General features: G+C 49.0%; 1 protein-coding gene across 2 annotated transcripts in view; it reads right to left on the minus strand.

Moving 5' to 3' along the window:
* LOC147701576 (dickkopf-related protein 3-like) overlaps positions 1–19891 on the minus strand; it is an 879371-nt gene that overhangs the window by 100121 nt on the left and 759359 nt on the right. The gene's annotated exons all lie outside the window — the stretch shown is intronic.

A 19891-nucleotide genomic window follows, 5' to 3' on the forward strand; every position in this document is an offset into this window, starting at 1 on the left:
ATGCAACGGTCTCGCCTTTGCAAAAGTTAGACCTATTGGCATTGTAAATGACAACATTTTTATTTATGTGTTGGTTTTGAAAATAGATAAATAAATGGCATTGTCATTTACAATGCCAATAGTTTAATCTGTCGCAAATGTGAGACCTATTGCATTTGCGTACACACACACACACACACACACACACACACACACACACCCACACAGAGCCACACACACACACAGAGTCACACACGCACACAGAGTCACACACTCACACAGCCACACCCACACAGGCGGGGTGAGGCTCTGCGGCGGTCACTCAGTCGGAGGAGAGGTTGGGGGTTCCGGGTGATGCAGCAGGTGCTGTAACACCAATGCCTGGGAGCGTGTGAGGACCTACTGCAATCCGATTGTGGGTTTTTGGCCTGCCCACTCAAGGTGCTCGGAGGCAATTTTCCTTGCATTAAGGCTTATGCTATCGTACTTAAGAGTAGTGCTGGCTACTCTACATTTCATTTATTTTTTGGCAGTTTTATATAGCGTCAGTCGGATGTAGTGAAAGCACTTAAGCTTACATGTCTGGAATATCACCATTATGACTCGAAGAACCGCGTTAAGGACTACAAATGCAGAACACAGTCACATTTCCCCAGCAAAACTGTGTAATGACGCTGCAGCAGAAGTATGTACACAGCTTACAGATCACGATTTTTAACATAGGCGAGGCTGCAGGGGGACTCGAATTTTCCATTAAATAAGGTCAATGAACTAAAGAACCATCGAATTGGATGGTTGATTAAGATCCTGGCATTTATGCAGGTCTCAATACACAAAACGCAGCATCTGTAATGAGCGACGCTATCAAAAAGGGCAATATTGAGGCGGAAAGTGCTATTGGAAGGTATCGCAGGCACATGAAAGGACACCCAGCAGCAGCAAGATGGCCGCCATACCCTACTGCAGCCCTTGGTTTTGTAAAGTGAGCAGGCTTCCACAAAACTACAACTTCCTCGCAGTGTTACTCCAGAATGCGCACACTGCACGTGGGCCCCCACAGACACTCCTAGGAATAAGCCTCAGGGCAGTTACGTGCCACTGCATACCATCAGCTAAGAGGAGCTCGCAATATTCATTGAAAGACCGGATGCTTTCATGACCTAACTCGAGTGCGAGGGGTGCTCTTGAAAACTGCTTTACACGAGCACCAGTTCCATTATACAGGGTCATATTTTGTTTTCTTTTTTAGGTACGGGGAGATTAAGTGATTCGCCTAGAATCACAGGGTGTTGAGCTGAAGCGGAGACTCTACCGTAGTTCCCCAGCCAGCTCCACAATCGGCAGCTCTGCCCGTAAAGTCACATCCTCTCCTAAACGAGTTATTTCTCTTCCTTGCCAAAGAACATTAAACTCTGTAGGTTTGAGATCATATATTGGACTGCCACGCTTAGAGGAATTGTTGCATTGCTCTCCCACAGCCCTGGTGGTTTCGGCCGGGGCAGGAGGGGCTGGGTGAAAACCTAACCCCAGTGCTGTATTCTAGGGCCAGCAAGTGCCCAGGGTTCACGCAATGTCAACAGACTATCTGAACGCGAACGACAACACAGACTTGGTGAAGGCAAACAACGGCGCTGGCCCAACTCTGCTGCAGGAACCAAGTGACCAGCTCACAGCATTCAGGGGGCGTTCACCGAAACCCAAGGAGGAAGTGGAACCCTGAGCCCCCGGTCTCCTCGTGACTTCAAAGCACATGGTGACTACGGCGCCTTGGTAATCAATGTTCTGCTGTGGCCCCGAGGCTGGTACGCCTCATTGTATGCTGTGAGCTGGTTGACAACGTTCTGCTGCTTCCGAGAGTTGGGTGAGCATCGTACTAGGGAGCTCACAGTGTCCCCACCGAACGCCGACTTGAGGTTTAGTAGGGCCCCGTCTTTGAAGCTGCACTGAGCGTACCAGAGCGCTACAAAGTGCGCCAACCCCTGGGAACTGCTGAGAAACGCACAACCTTACTAAGACGGAACAAACTTAACAATAACCCATTGTGGCAGCGGTACTTCGAACCAGTGACCTCTCGAACAGGGGGAGTATGAACGCATCTATTGACCTATAAAGCCCAGGCCTTTCAAGCCTACACCGCTTCGAAGTGAATTCCAGTGACGTAGCGGTATATACCTCGCCAACATAATTTCTTACTGCAGCCCTTGGGTTTGTAAAGTGAGCAGGCTTCCACAAAACTACAACTTCCTCGCAGTGTTACTCCAGTATGGGCACACTGCACGTGGGCCCCCACAGACACTCCTAGGAATAAGCCTCAGGGCAGCTACGTGGCACTGCATACCATCAGCTAAGAGGAGCTCGCAATATTCATTGGAAGACCGGATGCTTTCATGACCTAACTCGAGTGCGAGGGGTGCTCTTGAAAACTGCTCATTTTCTATCATTTACCCAAATTAAGTGTCAAACATTAGGAGGGATTTGGTATTAACAATAAAAGTATTAATCTAAGCATTTTTACTTTTGGGAGTTGTGTATAACATGAGCTCAAGCCGAAGGCCGACTCACGCTAGATGCGTGAGGTTTAGTAGGGCCCCGTCTTCGAAGCTGAACGGAGCGTACAAGAGCGCTACAAAGTGCGCCAACCCCTGGGAACTGCTGAGAAACGCACAATCTTACTAAGGCGGAACAATGCGGAGCTTCGCAAGTAAGCTACTGCCCGGGCGTCATCTTCGGAGAAATAACAAAAACATGCCGTAAAAAAAAACATACCGCCCATCGCCGCATGACGTACGAAAAGAGGCGGAGAACGCCCACGAACCTGCTCCCACAGTGACTGACGCATCTCTCTTCCAATGGCTAGCCTCCATTTATGGAGCTAGCCAATGGAAGAGAGAGGCGGGACAAAGCCCCGTACTGCTAAACAAAAGATTTCGCCTGCGCAGTGGACTCCAGGCGAAACCTAACGATTTTCACAAGACACTGTAACTTCGTAAGGATCCACCAGAGAGGCAGGTTCACAAGTTGTCTCAGTTTAGATGGGCTACTGTTAGAAACGCACCCGTTTGTAACAGTAGATGGATGGTTGGCCTGAGGGCCAGAGACTTGCATGGCTTACTGGTCGTTTAGTAAATATTTTTGTTAAAGATTTTCCTTTTGCTTTAAGTCTAGAAGATGAGAGAAAAGAAGAAGAAGCTGGCTTTAAAATAGTCTCAATTTCGTCGATCACTTCATTAATTTCCCGTGTGATGGTATTGTGTTGTTGATTGGCTGTTTTTAGCTTTGCTTGACACCCCAGTATGAATTTCTGATGCCTTCCTTTTCCCCATTTTCGTTACAGAGAAGCAAAGATCTTAATGCTCTCAATTCTTGGCCAAGTTAAAGTAGGGGAAGGATGGAACCTGGATGTAAAAAGCAGCAGAGTATGGGGAACTAAGGCACATGTAGAAAATCTTTCCACATGAGCAGCTTACTTGCAAACCAGTAGTCACTATTGCACACTTGAGCACATACCTTTCAAGTGCTGTCAGCGACCAGCAGCCAAGAGGGGTTCCAGGCCGTGAGTGCTCTTAAGACTGAGCTCAGGGAGAAAGTCAAGGAACTAACAACTCATTTATCGACAATTATTCCTCTGAATCATGAAAATCTCGTTTTTAAAGCTAATCAGTGTCTTCCACCTCCTGAGCGAAGTTGCCATTCAGGTTATTGAAGTTCAGTACTAACTATTGCTTCATTGCATAGGGGATTTTCTAACATTAGGGATGATTTGGCCATGCACAGAACTTTCCCCCCTACTTTGTTTGAAAGATCTTATCCACTCATCAAAGTGTATAAGTGCATCTATCCTGAACTTCCCAGTTCGATTCACCAGGCAATCCCCACGAACAAGTGTTTCAGCGAGGCTTTGTCAACCAAAGCTTTTTCTAATGCCTAGTGGGTCTCTGTTGATGGGTCAGTATGTGATTTGTATGCACAATGTGCCCAGACTCCCTCGAGGCACAAGAGCAGGCAGTAAATCACTTACTAATAAAGTGACTCATTGGATTCAGAACGTTCTTCAAATAATCTGCTCTGACATAGTGCGGACCTCTCGCTGCGAAACTCCTGGTGACAATCCGTCTATGTTGAAATCTTGCTGCCATCTTGGGATGTGGCCGATGAGTTAATTGCATTGTCTAGTTTTCAGAAATGCCTGGGTTTGGTAGGTTTTCCTAGATGGCTGCAGAGCCCAGGACCAAAAACACAGGTGCCCCCTTGCAAAACCAAGTCATTTTGTGATAGCTAATTTAAGTGTCTCCATAATACATTTTGGGCTCTTCCCTGTCGTGGGTACTTGGCCACTCACACAAGTGAGGTAGCTTTTTTATTGGTAGACCTAGGTAAATGCTGGGTGGTAGGCAAGTCACATTTCCATGGACTCCCCCGGGTTTCTAGTTTTTAGAAATGTCTAGGTTTGGTAGGTTTCCCTAGATGCCTACCGAGCCCAGGATCAAAATTGCAGTTGACTCCCTCGCACAACCAGGTTGTAATAACACTAAAAGAACCTCTCATTGCCTTGTCTGTTATAGTCCCAAGGCAGGCCTCTGCACCCAATTGCATTCCATGTGACCTGTTAGCTGCAGAACCATTTAGATGGGCCCCATAATTTGCTCTAAAAATCCATCCTGGGGGCTTGGACATTTCCTAACTCTTGACATTAGGCCAAGATCGTCCACATCTATAAGGAGGGTAGTCAAGAAAACCCATGCAACTGTAGACCTATTGCAAAAAACTCTTCTGTCGTCAAATCTTGGGGAAACTTACAGATTGGGCCACTGAGAACAACATCCTATCAGAGCTTAAAGCAGGTTTTCTCCAGAAAATAAGCACAATAGATCATGGTTTTGGGTTTCGCTCCTGTGCAAAACATTGGAAAACAGTGATATTGGAAAAGGGACATCTGTATGTATTTTTGACTTAATCCCTCATCACAAGCTCAGAGGTGTTCTCAGTAGCGTCAGGTCCCAGTTAACATTTTATCTCTTTTAATTCTCCTACATGAAATTAAATATGCCAGTGTTAGCTGTGGAACTAGGAGTGAGCTGTCTAACTGTTTCAGAATAGAAAAGGGAGTACAACACAGCTGTGTATTGGAACAATTTCTTCACATTATACTTAAATGATTTAGTGCATTGCTTAAACTTCCCTGACAATGATGCTCCAAAAGTAGGTGCTTCCGACATTTCTGTTTGGAGATGACACACTTCTCATTTCTAAAACTCCTGCTGTTAGCCCAAAACCGGTCCCAGGATACCTTTCTACGGTCCAGGGAAGACATGGCTTAGCAGTTCGGTCTGGACTGTTTGCATGAGACACAAGGTCAAGACTGATTTGCATATAGCTGTGTCTGAACTGGGGTGGCGGGGTGAGCTAAAGAACAATGATGCATTCAACCGAGATCTGTGACTGGGGGTGAGTGTTTGAAAAGTTTCAGCACTCCGTCCATCATCTCCTTGTGTTTGCCCCAGTTAGGAGTTTCTTCCTATAATGGGAAGTACTGCCACAAATCTAGGATTGACTATGTTCTGCTTAGCTACAGTTTGAGGGGGAAAGTCAAGGACATTGGTTACTTGAGGCCACATTTATTTGACCATTCAGGGGTGTACCTTGATTTGGATCTGGAAAATAGGCAGAGTGGCAGAGTCTGGACTCTCGACCGTACATTGCTTCAAGATACAGAGCCAATGAATCATCTGAGTCATGAGATTATTTACTTTTTAGGCAACAAAGTGTGGTCAGCTTCGACCCCCATAGTTTGGGATTCTCTAAAGGTATAACTAAGGGAGAACATCACCAGTAGGTTGTGCTTTAGAAATGGATAGTATAGAGAAGAGGTTGCCTAAAGAGAAGCAGAGATGAAGAGTGCAGAGGAGGGCATGAGCAGTGCAGTAGAACCGGAGATGCAGCAGGAGAGTATGGCCAAATTGAAAGAACTAAAGGAACAACTTGATACCATTCTTCAGAGGATGCTCACTAAGCGATGGGAGGCGAGTAAGCTTGCCCATTTTGAATATGGTGAAGGGGCTGGTATGTTATTGGCCTGGAAAGTAAAATCAGATAGGGTGCGTAATCAGATAAAAGCAATTGAGGATGGTAACAGTAAGACTGTTTTATCCACAGATAAGAAAATGGAGGGCGCCTTTTATGATTTTACCAGGAGCTATACTCTGAGGATAGGGTAGTCAGCAAACCTGAGGCTGAGGAATGGGTGACTGCGAGCTCTCTCTATCCTTTAGATATAACACAACAGAAATTTCAGGAACAGGATATTACACAGGAAGAGGTCAAAACGGCATTTTAGCTAGCAAAGGGGGAAAGGCGGCAGGCCCGGATGGTCTGCCAAAAGATCTTTACAAAAACCTGGGGGGTCTTGATTCCAGTTATGACCCAGCTCTTCATTGAGATTTTAAGTGACAGAGGAAAGCTGGCAGGTTCTTGGGGGGGGGGCAACGATCACCCTGATATTAAAACCGGGGAAGAACCCAGCGAGTTGTGAGTCATACAGACCCATTTCACTGCTAAATGCAGACTCTAAAATCTTCGCTAAGGTTTTAGCCGATATGGGAGAGGATGTAGCCTTACTGTTAGAGCCGTCGAAGTCGAAGCTGGAGAACCGGGTTTGAGTCTCGGTTACGACGCTTAACATCCTGTGATTCTGGGCAAATCACTTAATCTCCCAGTGCATAAGGAAAATGAATGTGTCCTTGTGTAACGAAACTGGTTCTTTATAAAGCACTCTGATACCCGATGTCTCGGGTCTAGTCGCGCTCTATAAAACTCCCCAAAAAAACAGCTGATGGGCTGGAAATGGTAGCAGGGGATTTGTTGCACCTTGACCAAAACGGCTTTGTTAAGGGCAGAAATGTATACAAATTTACATATGACTTTAGAGGCACAATCGACCTAGCCACAACGTACTCCCTCCCCCTTGCAGCTATGACCTTAGACACTACCAAGGCCTTTGATAGGGTCAAATGAGTGTATCTGTTGGCTGTTCTGGAGAAATATAATTTTGGTGAACCATTTCGCAGAACTATCCAGTTGATCTATCAAGAACCGTCTGTGAAACTGCTGGTCAATGGTAACATAACTAGCCCCTTCAAAATCACTATGGGTACTAGAAAGGGCTGTTCCCCATCTCCCCTCCTCTTTAACTTGTATATTGAGCCATTTGCTCAAAGGTTGAGGGATGAAGAGAACACTCTACCAGTCAGGCATATGAGATGGGAGAGAAAAATTGCTCTCTATGCCAATGATGTATTGTTCTTCTCCTCAGACCTTTCTACAGCGCTATCGGCGGTAATAAAGCATGCTGAAGTTTTTGGCAGGATATCAGGGTATGAGGTAAATGCTGAGAAGATCGAGGTAATGTCATGGAACTTGGAGGAGTGCCAATATACGACCAAAAGAGAGATGAGATACCTAGAGGTTAGAATAGTTCCTCAACCAAATCTCAGGGGTTATCCTGGCTAATGTAATAAAGGAGTGCCAGAGGCTTATGAAGAGCTGGGCCCACCTTCCTCTAACAATCTTTGGGAGGGCACATTTTGTCAAAATGATAGTGCTCCCCAAAATCACCTTCTTCTTCAATGTTATTCCATTACATTTTAGTAAATTGTCCATTGACAAACTCTGGCAGGGTATTAATTCAGTCATATGGGCCTATAGGCGAATTCGAATTGCTTGGAAGTAGTTGAGAAGTAGGAGGGAGAAGGGAGTACTATCTCATCCGGACTTGCAATACTATCGCAGGATTATGCTTCCACACTATTGGCCTGCTTAGACGTGTCTTTCCGTATCTTCCTGCTTCTTACAGGAAGACACTTGTGCAGGCATTAGTGACCAGTCGTCTGGACTACTGCAACGGCCTGCTGACGTTAGCAAATGCTGACGCAGTAGGTCGTTTGCAGGTGGTCCAGAACACGGCAGCAAGACTGGTTATGGGGGCACCAGCTAGGACCCCCTCCAAACCCCTGCTCAGGGAGCTGCACTGGCTCCCAATAAGACAGCGCGTCGATTTTAAGATCTGCTGCACGGTCCATAGATGCATCTATGGCACAGGTCCTAAATACCTGTCTCAATCTTTGGTGCCATATCAGCCCAGTAGGTCCCTTCGTTCAAGCAGTCAAGCCTTGCTAAAACCCCCGTCCACAAAGAAGTCCAGACAAGGAGACCGGGCCTTCTCCTCAGTCGGACCTGCCCTATGGAACAGACTGCCCCTCGAAGCCAGAACAACTACTAATCACCTATCCTTTAGGAAAATACTAAAAACTATCCTTTATCAAGAGGCATTTCTGTCCATCTAATTAATGTTCCTTATTCACCGACTGAGTTTCCTACTGCTGGCACAGCGCGGAGATACCCTTACGGGATTGATTCTTGCGCTCTAGAAGAATTTAAAATAAAATAAATAAATAAATAGTTGGGCCTTTCAACTGTCCCACTCTAGGATGCTTTTAAAAACACCTGATCGCGCTGGGGTAGGGCAATGTTCCCAGCTATGCTAAAGGGTGCTAGCTTGGTCCAGGAGGGCTTCCTGTTTTAGTATGGAGAGCCCAAGTTCTTCAAAAAGATAAGGCTAAAGGTGCTACAGGCGATGGCTAGAACATGGGCAAATATCAGACGGCTGACGGGCCTTAGTTATTTCTCCAGTCTTGCCCCCCTTTGGGACTCTCCCGGTGAACCGGAGTGCTTAAAAGATAAACTAGCGCAGCCATTTAGGAAGGCCGGGCTCAGGGTATGGGGGGATTTAGCTCAAGAGGCACACTTTTATCCTGGCCAAGGCTCCACATCACCTTGGATGAGCCATCTCTAAATTTAAATATATCCAGCTTCAAAGTTGGGTCCAAAACCTGAAATCACCTATAGGTATAGGAAACATTTTAGAGGAACAACTATTAGAAAAACTGAGTGGGAAGAAGGAGGTCTCCATGTGGTATTGGTGTATTGAAGAGGTAATAGCCGGGACCTTAAACTAGCAGAGGAACTGTGGGGGCTTGCTTGCTAGACAAACCCTGGGATTATCTTTGGCAAACATCATTGGGCATTCTGTTCTATACAGTTAAGCCGGCATGGCTAAGAAGAAATCACCTGTTCACAATTCACAGGGCTTAACTAATTCCCCAAAGGTTGTCAAAGATGACGACAGGGCCCCCTGTCAGATGCAAAAAATGTGACCTGGAGAGATCGTCTGATATACACATGTTCCAGGAATGTCCGGCAATTTCCGACTTTTAGGTAAAAGTCGGTGAAACCATATCGGTTATCCTAGCTTTCCAAGTTAAGCTGAGCCTCTCCCTTGGTATTACTAGCGAAGTCTAAGGCCCAGAAAGGGCCTTTCTCTTTTACGCCAAACTTCTAGCCAGGAGGGAAATATGCAAAAAATGGGTGGAATGCTTGTCTTCTCTGCACTCTTAATGGGTTTGCCGTGGTCATTTCAACGTCCAAGTTAAATCTGAGAGTTGGCAGGGTATGCTCAGACGTGAGTCCCTTGCTCACTTTGCCACTGGATTCAAGCAAGCCTGGCTGAAGACGGCTGGAATGCCAGAAACCGGTCCTAGGAATCTTGTTTCCGGTCCAGGGAAGGAATGGCTTGGCAGTTCGGGCTGGACTGTTCCCATGAGGCAAAGGGTCAGACTGATTTGCATATGGCCATGTCTGAACTGGGGTGGCAGAGTGGGCTAAAGAACGGTGATGGATTAAACCCAGATCTTTTGACTGGGTGTGAGTGTTTGATTGGTTCAGATGCTCCGTCCATCACCACCCCCTTTTGTACCGCTTTGTTCGCCATAAGTTGGCAGGGTATGCTCAGACGTGAGTCCTTTGCTCACTTTGCCACTGGATTCAAGCAAGCCTGGCTGAAGACGGCTGAAATGCCAGAAATCGGTCCTAGGAAGCTTGTTTCCGGTCCAGGGAAGGCATGGCTTGGCAGTTCGGGTTGGACTGTTCCCATGAGGCACAGGGTCAGACTGATTTGCATATGGCCATGTCTGAACTGGGGTGGCAGAGTGGGCTAAAGAACGGTGATGGATTAAACCCAGATATTTTGACTGGGTGGGAGTGTTTGATTGGTTCAGATGCTCCGTCCATCACCACCCCCTTTTGTACCGCTTTGTTCGCCAAACGTTGGCAGGGTATGCTCAGACGTGAGTCCCTTGCTCACTTTGCCACTGGATTCAAGCAAGCCTGGCTGAAGACGGATAGAATGCCAGAAACCGGTCCTAGGAAGCTTGTTTCCGGTCCAGGGAAGGCATGGCTTGGTAGTTCGGGCTGGACTGTTCCCATGAGGCACAGGGTCAGACTGATTTGCATATGGTCATGTCTGAACTGGGGTGGCAGAGTGGGCTAAAGAACGGGGATGGATTAAACCCAGATCTTTTGACTGGTTGTGAGTGTTTGATTGTTTCAGATCCTCCGTCCATCACCACCCCCTTTTGTACCGCTTTGTTAGCCATAAGTTGGCAGGGTAAGCTCAGACGTGAGTCTCTTGCTCACTTTGCCACTGGATTCAAGCAAGCCTGGCTGAAGACGGCTGGAATGCCAGAAACTGGTCCTAGGAAGCTTGCTTCCGGTCCAGGGAAGGCATGGCTTGGCAGTTCGGGCTGGACTGTTCCCATGAGGCACAGGGTCAGACTGATTTGCATATGGCCATGTCTGAACTGGGGTGGCAGAGTGGGCTAAAGAACGAGGATGGATTAAACCCAGATATTTTGACTGGGTGTGAGTGTTTGATTGGTTCAGATGCTCCGTCCATCACCACCCCCTTTTGTACCGCTTTGTTAGCCATAAGTTGGCAAGGTATGCTCAGACGTGAGTCCTTTGCTCACTTTGCCACTGGATTCAAGCAAGCCTGGCTGAAGACGGCTGAAATGCCAGAAATCGGTCCTAGGAAGCTTGTTTCCGGTCCAGGGAAGGCATGGCTTGGCAGTTCGGGTTGGACTGTTCCCATGAGGCACAGGGTCAGACTAATTTGCATATGGCCATGTCTGAACTGGGGTGGCAGAGTGGGCTAAAGAACGGTGATGGATTAAACCCAGATCTTTTGACTGGGTTGAGTGTTTGATTGGTTCAGATGCTCCGTCCATCACTTTCCCCGTTTGTACCGCTTTGTTCACCATAAGTTGGCAGGATATGCTCAGACGTGAGTCCCTTGGTCACTTTGCCACTGGATTCAAGCAAGCCTGGCTGAAGACGGCTGGAATGCCAGAAACCGGTCCTAGGAAGCTTGATTGCGGTCCCGGGAAGGCATCGCTTGGCAGTTCGGGCTGGACTGTTCCCATGAGGCACAGGGTCAGACTGATTTGGATAGGGCCATGTCTGAACTGGGGTGGCAGAGTGGGCTAAAGAACGGTGATGGATTAAACCCAGATCTTTTGACTGGGTGTGAGTGTTTGATTGGTTCAGATGCTCCGTCCATCACCACCCCCTTTTGTACCGCTTTGTTTGCCATAAGTTGGCAGGGTATGCTCAGACGTGAGTCCTTTGCTCACTTTGCCACTGGATTCAAGCAAGCCTGGCTGAAGACGGCTGGAATGCCAGAAACCGGTCCTAGGAAGCTTGATTGCGGTCCAGGGAAGGCATGGCTTGGCAGTTCGGGCTGGACTGCTCCCATGAGGCACAGGGTCAGACTGATTTGCATATGGCCATGTCTGAACTGGGGTGGCAGAGTGGGCTAAAGAACGAGGATGGATTAAACCCAGATCTTTTGACTGGGTGTGAGTGTTTGATTGGTTCAGATGCTCCGTCCATCACCACCCCCTTTTGTACCGCTTTGTTAGCCATAAGTTGGCAAGGTATGCTCAGACGTGAGTCCTTTGCTCACTTTGCCACTGGATTCAAGCAAGCCTGGCTGAAGACGGCTGAAATGCCAGAAATCGGTCCTAGGAAGCTTGTTTCCGGTCCAGGGAAGGCATGGCTTGGCAGTTCGGGTTGGACTGTTCCCATGAGGCACAGGGTCAGACTAATTTGCATATGGCCATGTCTGAACTGGGGTGGCAGAGTGGGCTAAAGAACGGTGATGGATTAAACCCAGATCTTTTGACTGGGTTGAGTGTTTGATTGGTTCAGATGCTCCGTCCATCACTTTCCCCGTTTGTACCGCTTTGTTCACCATAAGTTGGCAGGATATGCTCAGACGTGAGTCCCTTGGTCACTTTGCCACTGGATTCAAGCAAGCCTGGCTGAAGACGGCTGGAATGCCAGAAACCGGTCCTAGGAAGCTTGATTGCGGTCCCGGGAAGGCATCGCTTGGCAGTTCGGGCTGGACTGTTCCCATGAGGCACAGGGTCAGACTGATTTGGATAGGGCCATGTCTGAACTGGGGTGGCAGAGTGGGCTAAAGAACGGTGATGGATTAAACCCAGATCTTTTGACTGGGTGTGAGTGTTTGATTGGTTCAGATGCTCCGTCCATCACCACCCCCTTTTGTACCGCTTTGTTTGCCATAAGTTGGCAGGGTATGCTCAGACGTGAGTCCTTTGCTCACTTTGCCACTGGATTCAAGCAAGCCTGGCTGAAGACGGCTGGAATGCCAGAAACTGGTCCTAGGAAGCTTGATTGCGGTCCAGGGAAGGCATGGCTTGGCAGTTCGGGCTGGACTGCTCCCATGAGGCACAGGGTCAGACTGATTTGCATATGGCCATGTCTGAACTGGGGTGGCAGAGTGGGCTAAAGAACGGTGATGGATTAAACCCAGATCTTTTGACTGGGTGTGAGTGTTTGATTGGTTCAGATGCTCCGTCCATCACCACCCCCTTTTGTACCGCTTTGTTTGCCATAAGTTGGCAGGGTATGCTCAGACGTGAGTCCCTTGCTCACTTTGCCACTGCATTCAAGCAAGCCTGGCTGAAGACGGATGGAATGCCAGAAACCGGTCCTAGGAAGCTTGTTTCCGGTCCAGGGAAGGCATGGCTTGGCAGTTCGGGCTGGACTGTTCCCATGAGGCACAGGGTCAGACTGATTTGCATATGGTCATGTCTGAACTGGGGTGGCAGAGTGGGCTAAAGAACGGGGATGGATTAAACTCAGATCTTTTGACTGGCTGTGAGTGTTTGATTGTTTCTGATCCTCCGTCCATCACCACCCCCTTTTGTACCGCTTTGTTAGCCATAAGTTGGCAGGGTAAGCTCAGACGTGAGTCCCTTGCTCACTTTGCCACTGGATTCAAGCAAGCCTGGCTGAAGACGGCTGGAATGCCAGAAACCGGTCCTAGGAAGCTTGCTTCTGGTCCAGGGAAGGCATGGCTTGGCAGTTCGGGCTGGACTCTTCCCATGAGGCACAGGGGATAGACTTACTTCAAATGCATGCAGCAAAGTACGGGGGCTTACCGGTCTTGTAGCTTCTGGCGTTCGAGACAGCTGCTTTGCTCCGACCGCCTGCTCCAGCCTGCTCCGACCGTTACGCTTGTCCTGATCTCCAGCACTGTTGGGCGTCGGCTCGATTAGCTACAGCTGTCCCGGATTCAATCACGAAGGTGCTGGTGTGCTTCACTCGGACTGCTGGGCTCAGCGAGGCAGGCTGTTTCTCTGTCTCTCTTTCGGCTTGCACCATCAGTTTGGACCCCCGGTGGAATATTGGAAAATTGCAAAATAGTGAAAAGCTACATAAAGTAAGTGAAGAGAGCAATTCCGCTGCGCAGAGGAGCGCAGAGGACCTAAGGAACATTACCGGGCATTTGTGAGTCTCCTGGGTCCCCAACGCTGCAGTCTCGCCGCGCCACTTTGCAACACCCGGCGGCCAGCGGCTGGAGACTACAGCTCCCAGGGAGACTTGCGGCGACTTCCGGTTCACCGCCTCAAGAGCAGGACGCTTCCTCCGCGTCGCGGGACGCGCGCGGGCGGCGCCGGGCGGAGCCCGGGCAGAGGGCGGGCCGTCTGAGGCAGGAGGAGGCAGGGCCGGGCCAGAGACCCTGTGAGTAACAAACTGTGCTGTGCTATTTTGCTGGAGCCGTGTCGGATAAGGCTGTGGGACTGTACAGGCTTATACCCTGATAAACTGGTCATAGGATTCCTGGTGACATCCAAGGCATAGGCATAGTCATTGCTGTTAATCAACTCCATTACAGTTGCTATAATGTCAGGCACAAAGAAAGATAAGGTGGTTACAGGGGCAGGCTCTATGAACAATTTCCTTGTCAAAATGGTGAATAAAATCAACGATGACAGAAGGGCTTCTTTGGGCAAAGTTGCTTCTCTAGATCATGACCTCCCTCCAGTAAGAGCAACTACGCCGGAGGCATCCTCAGAGGGCGAAAATAGCACTGTCTGTATGTTAGGGGAACAAATCGCATCTAACTCAGCTAGCGTGGTAGTAGCTTCGATCCATCAGGCCCCTGACACTATAACGCCTGATACAATAATGCTAGATAAATTATCGTCTGACTCTGAGGAAGAGGTAGTGGCAGAGGTAGCGGAAGGAAGCAAAAAAGAGAGACCTGTTAGAACCTGTAGAAAGCAGCAAAGCAAGAGGGGGGGTAAGATCACCCACAGGAGAAGAGGGGACATTCACTTGCCCGATAGTCACACCTCCCCTAAAGCAAAACTGAGCGCAGAGAGTAAAAAGGATACCAGCATCACCTTGAGTCCTGAGCAGTTTGGTTTACTAATCAAAACCATTGAGGCCACTTTTGACTTAAAACTTAAGGATTCCATTGCCTCCCTTGCGGCCAAATTGGATACCGCGAACACTGAGATAAAAAGACTAGGAGGTCTGTTGGACCAGCAGTTGGCTAATTTAGTTAAGGCTAACTCCCCACTCCCTTCAACTAGCACAGTGAGCTCTGAGGTGGTGGGGATAGATGCTACAAAAGCTGCCAATCCATCTACTATGATCCCTCAGGTAAATAGAACGGATAACAACCGTATTGTCCCCTCAGCCACTTGCTCCTCGCCAATAGACTCGGCTATAGACACGGTTAGGAGCCAGCAGAGACCAGGCCTCTCATGCAACACGAATGCCATACAAAGTAGGCGCAATAATTCCATTAATCTACCCCCGGATTGCGCCCCCTATGTCGTTGTGTTGGCAAATGTCCCAGTACATACCCCAGGCTCTACTGAGCCACAAGAGGAAGTTCACGACTCACTCAAAAACAAAGTAGTGGCTTGGCTGAGTGTTAAATGTGGTTTCCCTACTAAATTTGCAGGAGACATTATCACGACTAGGAGGGTAAATTGGATTGGTCCCTCGAGGAAAACTTGTAGAGGGGATTGTGTGGTGGTGAACTTTAAATACCCTCAACATGTGGCCACAGTACTCCTACGGGCAGCATCTCTGTTGGAGGACAGCAATGGTATTCAAGTGCGTCCGTTAGGGTATTTCTATAATCATGTCAACTTTGCCTCCTTACCCAGACAAAGACTAAGTCCATTCACCCCGGTGGGGCCCAGATCGGCTCCTCTAAGTTTGGTTCAGGGACGCGATAATCATTTTTCCTATGGTCCACCTATTGTAACACACAACAGATTTGATGCTCTCTCAGGTCTCGACCTTTGCGATTGACGGGGTGCCGGAGAGGGTACAGTGGACGATGCCTTAGTGGATTTAATACCAACGGTTCATGTACCTTCTTCTGCTGCGGATGGTAACAGTATAACAGAGATCACAACTGCTAAAGGGGACACGGTTAGACTGTTATCCTGGAACATCGCTGGTTTGCGGTCCAAGAAGGGAGACCCAAACTGGGAAAATTTCGTAAAGCTCCATGATATCATCGCTATTCAGGAGACTTGGGACATGGACTGTGATTACTGGCTAGACGGCTTTACTTCTTATTTTGTACCTGCTTTGCCTTCCCCTGCAGGCCAGAACAAAGGAGGCCTATTGACACTGGTATCGGTGAATATCAAGGGCAAAATTACCCTGATTGACTGTGCCTCTCATAATTTCCTCGTTCTGGAGATAAAATTAGAGGACGGCTGTAAATTGCTCCTTGTTAATTGCTATAATGCACCGAACGGTTCCCCTGAAACTGTGTACATTACATGGTTAGCAGATTTTTTAAGTCTTTATAGAGTCAAACAATCCACCCTGTGTCGATTTATTTTAATGGGCGATTTTAATGTTCATTTGTGCTCACACTGTGCCCTAGAGGAGGAAGATGGGCCGGATAGTGTGTCCTGCCCTCCACCCCCTTTTGTACCGCTTTGTTAGCCATAAGTTGGCAGGGTAAGCTCAGACGTGAGTCTCTTGCTCACTTTGCCACTGGATTCAAGCAAGCCTGGCTGAAGACGGCTGGAATGCCAGAAACTGGTCCTAGGAAGCTTGCTTCCGGTCCAGGGAAGGCATGGCTTGGCAGTTCGGGCTGGACTGTTCCCATGAGGCACAGGGTCAGACTGATTTGCATATGGCCATGTCTGAACTGGGGTGGCAGAGTGGGCTAAAGAACGGTGATGGATTAAACCCAGATCTTTTGATTGGGTGTGAGTGTTTGATTGTTTCAGATCCTCCGTCCATCACCACCCCCTTTTGTACCGCTTTGTTAGCCATAAGTTGGCAGGGTAAGCTCAGACGTGAGTCTCTTGCTCACTTTGCCACTGGATTCAAGCAAGCCTGGCTGAAGACGGCTGGAATGCCAGAAACTGGTCCTAGGAAGCTTGCTACCGGTCCAGGGAAGGCATGGCTTGGCAGTTCGGGCTGGACTGTTCCCATGAGGCACAGGGTCAGACTGATTTGCATATGGCCATGTCTGAACTGGGTTGGCAGAGTGGGCTAAAGAACGGTGATGGATTAAACCCAGATCTTTTGATTGGGTGTGAGTGTTTGATTGGTTCAGAAGCTCCGTCCATCACCACCCCCTTTTGTACCGCTTTGTTCGCCATAAGTTGGCAGGGTTTGCTCAGACGTGAGTCCCTTGCTTACTTTGCCACTGGGTTCAAGCAAGCCTGGCTGAAGACGGCTGGAATGCCAGAAACCGGTCCTAGGAAGCCTGATTGCGGTCCAGGGAAGGCATGGCTTGGCAGTTCGGGCTGGACTGCTCCCATGAGGCACAGGGTCAAACTGATTTGCATATGGCCATGTCTGAACTGGGGTGGCAGAGTGGGCTAAAGAACGGTGATGGATTAAACCCAGATCTTTTGACTGGGTGTGAGTGTTTGATTGGTTCAGATGCTCCGTCCATCACCACACCCTTTTGTACCGCTTTGTTTGCCATAAGTTGGCAGGGTATGCTCAGACGTGAGTCCCTTGCTCACTTTGCCACTGGATTCAAGCAGGCCTGGCTGAAGACGGCTGGAATGCCAGAAACCGGTCCTAGGAAGCTTGTTTCTGGTCCAGGGAAGGAATGGCTAGGCAGTTCGGGCTGGACTCTTCACATGAGGCACAGGGTCAGACTAATTTGCATATGGCCATGTCTGAACTGGGTTGGCAGAGTGGGCTAAAGAACGGTGATGGATTAAACCCAGATCTTTTGACTGGGTTGAGTGTTTGATTGGTTCAGATGCTCCGTCCATCACTTTCCCCGTTTGTACCGCTTTGTTCACCATAAGTTGGCAGGATATGCTCAGACGTGAGTCCCTTGCTTACTTTGCCACTGGGTTCAAGCAAGCCTGGCTGAAGACGGCTAGAATGCCAGAAACCGGTCCTAGGAAGCTTGATTGCGGTCCAGGGAAGGCATGGCTTGGCAGTTCGGGCTGGACTGCTCCCATGAGGCACAGGGTCAGACTGATTTGCATATGGCCATGTCTGAACTGGGGTGGCAGAGTGGGCTAAAGAACGGTGATGGATTAAACCCAGATCTTTTGACTGGGTGTGAGTGTTTGATTGGTTCAGATGCTCCGTCCATCACCACCCCCTTTTGTACCGCTTTGTTTGCCATAAGTTGGCAGGGTATGCTCAGACGTGAGTCCCTTGCTCACTTTGCCACTGGATTCAAGCAAGCCTGGCTGAAGACGGCTGGAATGCCAGAAACCGGTCCTAGGAAGCTTGTTTCCGGTCCAGGGTAGGCATGGTTTGGCAGTTCGGGTTGGACAGTTCCCATGAGGCACAGGGTCAGACTGATTTGCATATGGTCATGTCTGAACTTGGGTGGCAGAGTGGGCTAAAGAACGAGGATGGATTAAACCCAGATATTTTGACTGGGTGTGAGTGTTTGATTGGTTCAGATGCTCCGTCCATCACCACCCCCTTTTGTACCGCTTTGTTAGCCATAAGTTGGCAAGGTATGCTCAGACGTGAGTCCTTTGCTCACTTTGCCACTGGATTCAAGCAAGCCTGGCTGAAGACGGCTGAAATGCCAGAAATCGGTCCTAGGAAGCTTGTTTCCGGTCCAGGGAAGGCATAGCTTGGCAGTTCGGGTTGGACTGTTCCCATGAGGCACAGGGTCAGACTAATTTGCATATGGCCATGTCTGAACTGGGGTGGCAGAGTGGGCTAAACCCATATCTTTTGACTGGGTTGAGTGTTTGATTGGTTCAGATGCTCCGTCCATCACTTTCCCCGTTTGTACCGCTTTGTTCACCATAAGTTGGCAGGATATGCTCAGACGTGAGTCCCTTGGTCACTTTGCCACTGGATTCAAGCAAGCCTGGCTGAAGACGGCTGGAATGCCAGAAACCGGTCCTAGGAAGCTTGATTGCGGTCCCGGGAAGGCATGGCTTGGCAGTTCGGGCTGGACTGTTCCCATGAGGCACAGGGTCAGACTGATTTGGATAGGGCCATGTCTGAACTGGGGTGGCAGAGTGGGCTAAAGAACGGTGATGGATTAAACCCAGATCTTTTGACTGGGTGGGAGTGTTTGATTGGTTCAGATGCTCCGTCCATCACCACCCCCTTTTGTACCGCTTTGTTAGCCATAAGTTGGCAAGGTATGCTCAGACGTGAGTCCTTTGCTCACTTTGCCACTGGATTCAAGCAAGCCTGGCTGAAGACGGCTGGAATGCCAGGAACCGGTCCTAGGAAGCTTGATTGCGGTCCAGGGAAGGCATGGCTTGGCAGTTCGGGCTGGACTGCTCCCATGAGGCACAGGGTCAGACTGATTTGCATATGGCCATGTCTGAACTGGGGTGGCAGAGTGGGCTAAAGAACGGTGATGGATTAAACCCAGATCTTTTGACTGGGTGTGAGTGTTTGATTGGTTCAGATGCTCCGTCCATCACCACCCCCTTTTGTACCGCTTTGTTTGCCATAAGTTGGCAGGGTATGCTCAGACGTGAGTCCCTTGCTCACTTTGCCACTGCATTCAAGCAAGCCTGGCTGAAGACGGATGGAATGCCAGAAACCGGTCCTAGGAAGCTTGTTTCCGGTCCAGGGAAGGCATGGCTTGGCAGTTCGGGCTGGACTGTTCCCATGAGGCACAGGGTCAGACTGATTTGCATATGGTCATGTCTGAACTGGGGTGGCAGAGTGGGCTAAAGAACGGGGATGGATTAAACTCAGATCTTTTGACTGGCTGTGAGTGTTTGATTGTTTCTGATCCTCCGTCCATCACCACCCCCTTTTGTACCGCTTTGTTAGCCATAAGTTGGCAGGGTAAGCTCAGACGTGAGTCCCTTGCTCACTTTGCCACTGGATTCAAGCAAGCCTGGCTGAAGACGGCTGGAATGCCAGAAACCGGTCCTAGGAAGCTTGCTTCTGGTCCAGGGAAGGCATGGCTTGGCAGTTCGGGCTGGACTCTTCCCATGAGGTACAGGGTCAGACTGATTTGCATATGGCCATGTCTGAACTGGGGTGGCAGAGTGGGCTAAAGAACGGTGATGGATTAAACTCAGATCTCTTTACTGGGTGTGAGTGTTTGATTGGTTCAGATGCTCCGTCCATCACCACCCCCGTTTGTACCGCTTTGTTCGCCATAAGTTGGCAGGATATGCTCAGACGTCAGTTCCTTGCTCACTTTGCCATTGGATTCAAGCAAGCCTGGCTGAAGACAGCTGGAATGCCAGAAACC

Source organism: Lissotriton vulgaris, chromosome 7 (assembly GCF_964263255.1).
Source record: "Lissotriton vulgaris chromosome 7, aLisVul1.2, whole genome shotgun sequence".
Taxonomy (NCBI): Eukaryota; Metazoa; Chordata; class Amphibia; order Caudata; family Salamandridae; genus Lissotriton; species Lissotriton vulgaris.